The sequence below is a fragment of the Callorhinchus milii genome, unplaced genomic scaffold (genome assembly GCF_018977255.1).
Source record: "Callorhinchus milii isolate IMCB2004 unplaced genomic scaffold, IMCB_Cmil_1.0 Scaffold3, whole genome shotgun sequence".
In the NCBI taxonomy this organism is placed as follows: Eukaryota; Metazoa; Chordata; class Chondrichthyes; order Chimaeriformes; family Callorhinchidae; genus Callorhinchus; species Callorhinchus milii.
The window spans coordinates 91,001,198-91,010,525 of NW_024704744.1; the positions used below are offsets into that span (position 1 = coordinate 91,001,198).

Genomic DNA, 9,328 nt, shown 5'->3' on the forward strand with positions numbered 1-9,328 from the left:
TGACGTGATAAGGCGGTACTATATCAAATGCAAGGATATTATCCTTGGAGTCCTGTAGCTCAGTGGTTAGAGCACTCGCTTTGCAAGCGAGAGACCTGAGTTCAATTCCAGGCAGAGGGCGAAACCTTGGGCAAGTTTCCTTACTCCACACAGAGCCTAATAATAATCCCTCCAAAACCAAAAACAATAATAAAATTGGTCATTTTCAATCTACGACTGTTTGTGGGACATTGCTGTGCGCAATTGGCTGCCGCGTTCACCCACAAATATACTGTCAATTCACTTTACAGTATGTTCTGTGAAGCGCTTTGGGACGTCCTCCCGACGTGAAAAACGCTATATCAAATGCAAGGATTATTATTATTATTATCATTTTTGTAGTAATGTTGATTTGACTAAACACTTCACTGAGATTTAGGTCAATTACTTTTACTGTTTATAAACAGACAAAAAATGTTTGCCAAACATATTTTCATGAAGCTGATTCCCCATTAAACTATTCATTTTGTATAAAGAATATTTTAAATTAAAAATATTTCCAATAAACATAAGAAATCTAATAATCAAAATCAGTAATCCAGTAAGGGAAGTCAATAGAATCTATTCCAACCATATCAACTATAGTTTTGGGTAAAGATCTATTATATCTTCTGCTGTAGATGACATTAATTTTGTGAATGTAGCAGGGTTCCCTGCCCTATACTTTTGTTCTACTCAAAGCAATCCCAGCAGGTCTTCTTGACATTAATAGACTTGACCTGTAAGACTGCATGAATCTTATTGAAAGTGTCTTTCTAGATCGGATGATACCTGGATTTGATAACGTCATGTGGCAATTACTGAGCTTCACTTGATAATACCTCAAGTCATCCAGAGAAATTGGGGCAATGGTTGTTCTTTGGCTATTTTGCAGAACTCTGTAAAAAAAAAGTAGGTCTACATGCCTTTAAAATTACCTCAAAATGGTCTTTGGTATCTAAGTGAAATGATCATCATGAAACTCCTTTTTTAATTATAATAATCCTTAAATTTGATATAGCCCCTTATCACGTCTTTGAGATGTCTCAAAGTGCTTCACAGAATATACTGTAAAGTGTATTGGCTGTATATTTACTGATCTGCTGACACATTTGAGCATCATTTTATTGTTTGCAGGGAAATTGCTGCAGCCTGACAAATGTGAGGGAATAGAGAGCACAGATTTCTGGACAAGGCTACATTTTGGATTATATATGAATAAATATCCCTTCATATTTAAAAAAAATTGGGTCACTAAATCCACGACTGTTTGTGGGACATTGCTGTGCGCATTTGGCTGCCGCGTTTCACCCACAAAATATCCAATCAATTCACTTTACAATATATTCTGTGAAGCGCTTTGAAAAGTCTCGAAGACGTAATAAGGCCCTGTATCAAATGCGATGATTCTTCTTATTATATTTTCAATAAGTGAATGTTTATATTTTCCATTTTTAAATGACACGCATTTAAATGTTTTCAATGGTGAATTGTGTTCAATGTTACAAAACTATGATCATTAGTTTCACCCTGCAGTGATTTAGCTAAACTGTGTCCAATCTATCCCACTGTACAGATCAAAGACTGCAACCTAATTATTTACTTCACAAGGCAGGATTCATTGTTATAATCCTTAAGTCAGAAGATCAAGGCTCTATGGAGAATAGTCTTATTTATAAAGTTACAGAGATCAATCTGAATTGTCTTAATCTGTACATGCCTGAGGCAGAGAGTGAGTCTGACCAATTCCATTTAAATTAACACTGCATTAGGTTTCAAACAGATTGGTTTAAAAAGTTCACTTTCCCTCTGTGTGTACAATGCAAAACTGATTCATCAGATATTTATCATCAGGCATTACTACAGCAGAATTCAGGATTGGCTTCTGGCTATGTGAGAGAGTTAATAAAATGTTTCATGTTGTGAATCTATTTGCTTAAATATTTTGGATGAAGTTTGCGTTCGTCAAGAAGAAGACTGACTGAGAATGCTGAAAAGTAGAATTTTTATACGCCTAGTATTGAAACAAAACATCAGATTTTGAATACCACAGCAATAACAACAACATTGAACAGTTCAAAGCTCTTGATACATTGGATACCAGGTGAAACTCCTTTATTTTTCTAATAGACATGGGATCTTTAATATGCACCAGTTGACAGGCAGATTGAACATCAGTTTAACACATCATCCAAAGGACGGCATCTCTGATAATAAATACTGTGCTCTGGCAATACTCTCCCAGGAATGAATTTGAGTGTCAATTATAGGGTCAAGTCCTGACCATCAGGCTTTAACCCACAGCTACCAAGTGAGCCAATGGGACAATTGCTGGATTTATCATTTGATCCAACCCCCTGCTCAGGTCCAAATCCCAAATAGTCCTCCCAATGTGAAAGGCACTGTACAAATGTAATTTGTTGCTGTTGTTATTGTTAATAGATCTACATCACCTTTTGCGGAAGAGAATTCTTCTATTGAAGCTTCTGATGTAGGGCTACGGCAAGGAGAGTATCGGAGAAAAGTTATTTTTGAAGTCCCAAAGGCATGAAGAAAAATTTCAGCAGCAGCGAAGGTGAGATAAGGATTCCAGCTCGTCTCTCATGCCCTCAGTATCACCATTGATGGCTGCACTTTCAGCCACTACACCCCAAAACTCTGGAACAGTCTTCCTCTATCCCTCTGCCTTGCCCCATCCTTCCCCACCTTCAGATCGCACCTGAAGACCTTGCTCTTTGACCATGCTTATGGTCACCTTCTACCGGTTTGGCGCCCTGCTCTGCCACTGTCAAGCACTCTGGGACGCTACCCTGCGTGAGTGGCACTTGTGTAAATTTAAGTGGTTATTGTAAGGAGTCCACGGTGCAGAGATAGAAAATAATTCACAGTGACTGACCACATGAGGTTTGAAACTCAGCTCAGGGTTGAGAAGAACACCAAAAATATGCATAACCTGCTTCACCAGGCATGGGGACTGATAGATCAGAGCCAGAGACATGCAGGTGATATAAAAGCAATAATAATCGTTGCATTTGATATAGCACCTTATCATGTCTTCAAGACGTCTCAAAGCACTTCACAGAATATATTGTAAAGTGAATGTTTGTGGAACACTGCTGTGCTGTTTCGTCCACAAAATATACATTCAATTCACTTTACAATATATTCTGTGAAGCACTTTGAGGCCTCTTGAAGACGTGATAAGGCTCTATATCAAATGCAAGGATTATTATTATTATTGATACAGTGCTCCTCCAACATTGCACTGAAGTATCAGCCTAATCCATGAGCTCAAAGTCCCTGATATGGGTGTTTAATCTACAACTTTCTGACCCAGAGGTAAGAGTGCTAACAACTGAACCAGACAGACACAATATCATATCCCTTGAAATTGAAAATACACATGTTTGGAGGTAGTGTTATATAAAACTTTTGTTTTTTTTAAAAGGTTTAAAGGAGCATCAGCAGAAATGGTAACAAGTGGAAACGTTGAGCAAGTTTCCTTACTCCACACCCTCTGTTAACCATCAGTAAGTAGGACTAACTGCTTGTTAGTTGATTGGCAGATCGCTTTACCAGGGATAATGAGTCCTGTAGCTCAGTGGTTAGAGCACTCGCTTTGTAAGTGAGAGACCTGGGTTCAATTCCCGGCAGAGGGCGAAACCTTGGGCAAGTTTCCTTACTCCACACAGAGCCTAATAATAATCCCTCCAAAAACCAAAAACAATAATAAATTGGTCATTTTCAATCTACGACTGTTTGTGGGACATTGCTGTGCGCAATTGGCTGCCGCGTTCGCCCACAGATATACAGTCAATTCACTTTACAGTGTGTTCTGTGAAGCGCTTTGGGACGTCCTCCCGACGTGAAAAGCGCTATATCAAATGCAAGGATTATTATTATTATTATAATATTAATTTGTCACTTAATCCATGACTGTTTGTAGGACACTGCTGTGCGCATTTGGCTGCTGTGTTTCACCCACAAAATATACAATCAACTCACTTTACAGTATAATCCTTAAAGTGCTTTGAGACGTCTTGAAGACAAGATGAAGCATTATATTTAATGCAAGGATTATTATTATTATAACTGTGGAAAGGATCATTCAGGCATATTATCAAAGGGTGCAAACAGGGGAAGCAGTAGAGTGCCATGCATTATCAACATAATGGTTATGAAAGTGGCAGCAAATCATTAAAGCTCAATAGACAAATTATAGCAAAAGCTAGAATTATGCAGCTAACTATACATTTGTGTAGGTAAATAGAAAAACATTCATATGAGATTAAACCATAGTTCATGGCTTATTCATCGATATTGCACTATGAAACTTACTTAAAAAGAAGTTACTTATATTACTTACTTATATATCGATAGGCAATAGCTAAAGGAATTATGAAGTTCATCATCTTCCAGAATCACAGGGTTTTCCTCAGGGATGCCATACAGTCAGTCCTGTAGTTCAATGGTTAGAGCACTCGCCTCGCAAGCGAGAGGACCTGGGTTTGGTTCCTGGGCAGGGAGAAATGTTGGGCAAGTTTCCTTACTCCACACGCCTCTGTTTACCTAGCAGTAAATAGGAACCCAGTTGTTAGTCGATTGGTGGATCGCTTTTCTGGGGGTAATAATCCCTTAAACAAAATTGTCATGACTGTTTGTAGGATACTGCTATGCGCATTTAGCTCCCACGTTTTGCCCACAAAATATATGCTCAATTTTGACTTCATAGTACATGCTGTGAAGCGCTTTGAGATGACTTGAACACGTGATAAGGCGCTATCAAATGCAAGGATTATTATTATAAGCTGTAAATATTTAATAATAAAAGTTATCTGTCTTTCTTGATAACAAGGTCATATTGTTATTATTGTTATTATTGTTATCCTACATGGCTTTAATGTTCATTTTACTATCCATCTTAGCTGCTCTTTGTATGTCGAATCTTTATAATAAAAATAAAGAAAAGGAAATGCCCACTGGGGTCCCGCTGATAAGTCTCCATAACCTAATCATTCACTTCATGGCTCTTTATTTGTAGGCCAGTGCAGCAGCCAATCACAAAACACACAGTCACTACAATTTACAGTATATTCTGTGAAGCGCTTTGGGACAATACAACAATATGATAAGGTGCTATATCAAATGTAAGGATAATTATTATTATTAGAAGTGTGCGAAAATTGGTTGCTGCCTCTACAAATACACTTGGTAGCAATATCTGTAAAGTAATTTTGAATTGATTTGATAGGAGCTATATCTAATGCAAAGATTATTATTAACAGGTGCTTTGTTGCATTCTACCTTGGCCAGAGTCGTGTACCATCATACTGGCAACAGTGTGTCTCAGTACCATGTTATGAAAGGCACTATACAAATGTCATTTTGTATTTTATTATATAACGGGTCCATGATAAAAAGGCTACCACTTCTGGGTTGTCAAGTCACCACTGGCATCCCTACCTACCTGTGAACTTTGTTCCTGTTACTGGTGTCGTTTTTTCTAAAACTGGAAATCTCACAGATTAACTATATGTAACTATATCCCTTGAGTTTAGAAGATTGAAGTATGATCTAATTGAGTTTTTTTAAAAATAATAAAGGGATTCGATAGGGTACACGCAGAGAAACTGTTTTCTCTGGTGGGGAATCCAGAACAAGGAGTCATCATCTTAAAATTAGAGCCAGGCCATTTAGGAGTGAAATCAGGAGGCAGTTTTTCACCCAAAGGGAAGTGGAAATCTGGAACTCTCTCCCCCAAAAGACTGTGGATGCTGAATCCATTCACGTTTTCAAGACTGAGGTGGATAAGATATTTGTTAGGTCAGGGAATCAAGGGATATGGGGACAAGGGCGCAGTAATTGGAATTGAGGTACAGATCAGCCATGATCTTATAATAATAATCCTTGCATTTGATATAGCGCTTTTCACATCTTCTAGATATCCCAAAGCTCTTCACAGAACACACTGTAAAGTGAATTGACTGTATACTTGTGGGCGAACGCGGCAGCCAATTGCGCACAGCAATGTCCCACAAACAGTCGTAGATTGAAAATGACCAATTTATTATTGTTTTGCTTTGGAGGAATTATTATTAGGTGTGTGGAGTAAGGAAACTTTCCCAAGGTTTCGCTCTACCTGGAATTGAACTCAGGTCTCTCACTTGCAAAGCGAGTGCTCTAACCACTGAACTACAGGACTCCACTTATAGAATGGCAGAACAGGCTCGAGGGGCTAATTGGCCTACTCCTGTACCTAGATAACATTTCTTTGTCTCAAAGCCCCCAGTAGAATTAACAGCAGCATATAATTAATTGAAATACTTGGTGCTAGCCATATTGCTGAGGACAATTCAAGCTTGATGTAGCAAACCACACATACAACCACAGACAATAATAGAAGACTCTCAAGGATCTCAAGGCATTTCCTTTGGTTCGAACAAGCTTTAAAAGCTAATTTTCTAACTGTTTTGCTTTACTTCTAAAAGCTCATGGTTCCTCATTAGGCAATCACTTTTCTTATGTGCAAAATATCCTGTACTTTACAAATGTTGAGAAGTGCTTCTGTCACACAGCTAATTCCTTCACATATCTAGTTCTCCCTCAGTACCTCAGCAATATTGACCTGTCTTCTCCTTCTGCTCAGCAGGTTCCGTCCTGCTCCACATCCCCTGCCCCACCATCATTGGTCACCATCAGCTTCTCTGCTATTACCCTCTGGAACACCATCAGACAGGCCCTTCACCTCGCTCCCTCCCTTGCCTCCTTCAAGGCATGTCTCAAGAACCTCCTCCTCAACTGTGCTTTCGTCCACCCTCCCACCCCTACCCTCTCTGCCCTCCACGCTCCCTGATCCCAACCCCCAGATCAGGTCAAAATCCCTGACTGTCCAAGTGCCTTGGGATATCCTCCTGACCTGAAAGGCACTGTGTAATTGTAATTTGTTGTTGTTGTTGTGCCTTTTAATAGCTTTGGAGCTGCTCGTTCTGTATTAGAAATCATCAGCAGCTGCTCGAATTCTCTTTGTCATTATCAGTCCTAATCTTAGTGTGCTGGATCCAATAGCAGCTTTTTTCCAATTAGGTTTTCAACAACATCCACCTCGGACCACAGCTCATTTCTGATTAGTCACTCACAGCGGCATTCACGGTGGTTGGTTGCCAATTTGGCATTGGAACAACCTTAATGATCAATTAGTTGTTTTAATGAGGAGCCAGAACATACCTCCTTAGCACTTGTGCTTCTTTGCAAATCTTGTTTCAGGATTTGACTGTGTTCTCATGAGATATTTTTGGACTCCTACAGCTTCATGATTAGAGCACTCACCTCGCCACCGAGAGGACCTGCCTTCAATTCTCGGGCAGGGCAAAATGTTGGGCAAGTTTTCTTATACTACACACTTCTATTTACCTAGCAGTAAGTAGGAACCCAGTTGTTATTGCTAGGTAAACAGAGGTTTGTGGAATAAAGAAACTTGCCCAGCATTTTGCCCTGCCGAGAATCGATCCCAGATCTCTCGCTCGCGAGATGAGTGCTCTAACCACTGAGCTACAGAACTCCACAATCCCACCTATACATGGAAATCCCAGATAGATTGTTGGAATGGAATGCACTCTCTCTCCCTGGAGGACGCATCTTGCTTACCTAATTCCGGAAAATATTAGGCACAGGTTGGCAAGAGGCAAGATTTGGGGACCCCAGAGTGTGGGTTGGAGTAACCGCTGTGGTCAAACCAACTAAAACTGCATAGCTTGCCATTGATATTGCTGTCTGACAAGCTTTCCCGCTGCTTGTCCAGCTAGGATCACCCTACCCGTTAGTGCTTTGAGTTGTAGGATTAACAGGAGCTGAGTGAGACGACTCCCTAAATGACTGGTCTGCCCTTCTAGGTCCTGCTGATGGGCTGGGCTGTGCTGTCATCAGCAGTGCTCTGGAATACTGCAGACCCTCCTGGCTCAGGAACCGGACTAGAGACCGTCACAGAGGGCTGGCTCGATTCCCACATTCTGTTGCCAGCTAAGTCACCTTGGGGCCAGTTCAGCTCCAAGGAGACCCCACTTTCCTGTCCCCCAAGAAGGATTAAGGTAAATGAGTAGGAATCTTAGCCACTTCCATTTTATCATGTCAGTTGTGACCCTTTCCCCTCCCCTCAACACATTCTGACCTGAGGTTAAAATCTGAGAGATGCACAAAGAACTTTCGATTCAAAATTGTTTTTTAATACATCCTTCAAATAATTTTACAAATATCTTGGCTAATATTATAATGTTTTACCTTTCAATATGTAAGCTAGAAGGATCAAAGGTATTGGTGAACAATAAAGCAGCATTGTTGCATTCCACACAAAATAAATGCATCAAAGTTCTTAATAAAATTGATTATAAAAATAAAGAGAGCAGTGGCAGAATTGTCTGAAAGCTGTTTGAGAAGGGTGGGGTGAATAACTCGAAGGATAGGAAGTAAATAGAAAGCAAAGACGTGGAGTGTCCTCTTTGAGAGGTGGGGAACTTGAGTTCCATCACACCAGTCCTTGCCAGGCTCTACTTTCTCCCGATTACAGAACAGATTGATTTCAAGATTCTCTCACTCGTATTCACATCCCTTCCTGCCCTTGCACCTCCCTATCTCACCAATTTATTTATCCCTCCACCTGGTGCCTCTGCTCAGCCGGCACCGGCCTCCTGTTTGTCCCTTGTCCCCTCTGCTCCACTGGTGGCCGTGTCTTCAGCCACTACACCCCAAAACTCTGGAACACTCTCCCTCGATTGCTCTGCCTTGCCCCCTCCCTCCACACATTCAAATCCCACATAGAGACCTTCCTTTTTGATCGTGCTTATGGTCACCTCCCCCTCCACCTGGCTCGGAGTCAGACTCTGCCACTGTCAAGACACTGCCCCACGTGAACGGCGTTGTATAAATGCAAGTTGTTGTTGTTCATAAGGACAGGGAGAGATTTACCAGCATTAATCAGGCACAGCTTGTTATTCTCTCTGTAGCTCTTTGACTGCTAACATGTGGACAGTTTTTAGGGTTGCATGCAACAATGCATCTTTGCTGCCTTTTAGGTCAATGTAGCTATTTCCACTCATGGTTGTTCAATGTCCTCAGGACAGGGTGAAGCCAGGATCTCTTGGATGGGAAGGAAGGAATTTTTAAAATTTTAACCTTTAAGTTTGACTCCTGTAGCTTACTGGTTAGAGACTCGTCTCGCAAGCGAAAGGACTGGGTTTCACTCCCAGACAGGGTGAAACATTGAACAAGTTTCCTTACTCCACACACCCGCGTTTACCTAGCAATAAGTAAGAACCTG

General features: G+C 40.6%; 1 non-coding gene across 1 annotated transcript; it reads left to right on the forward strand.

Moving 5' to 3' along the window:
• The first annotated feature begins 3,607 nt into the window (after positions 1 to 3,607).
• trnat-ugu lies at positions 3,608 to 3,680 on the forward strand. The gene has a single exon. It is a non-coding gene; the product is annotated as a tRNA-Thr (tRNA).
• The last annotated feature ends 5,648 nt before the right edge of the window (positions 3,681 to 9,328 follow it).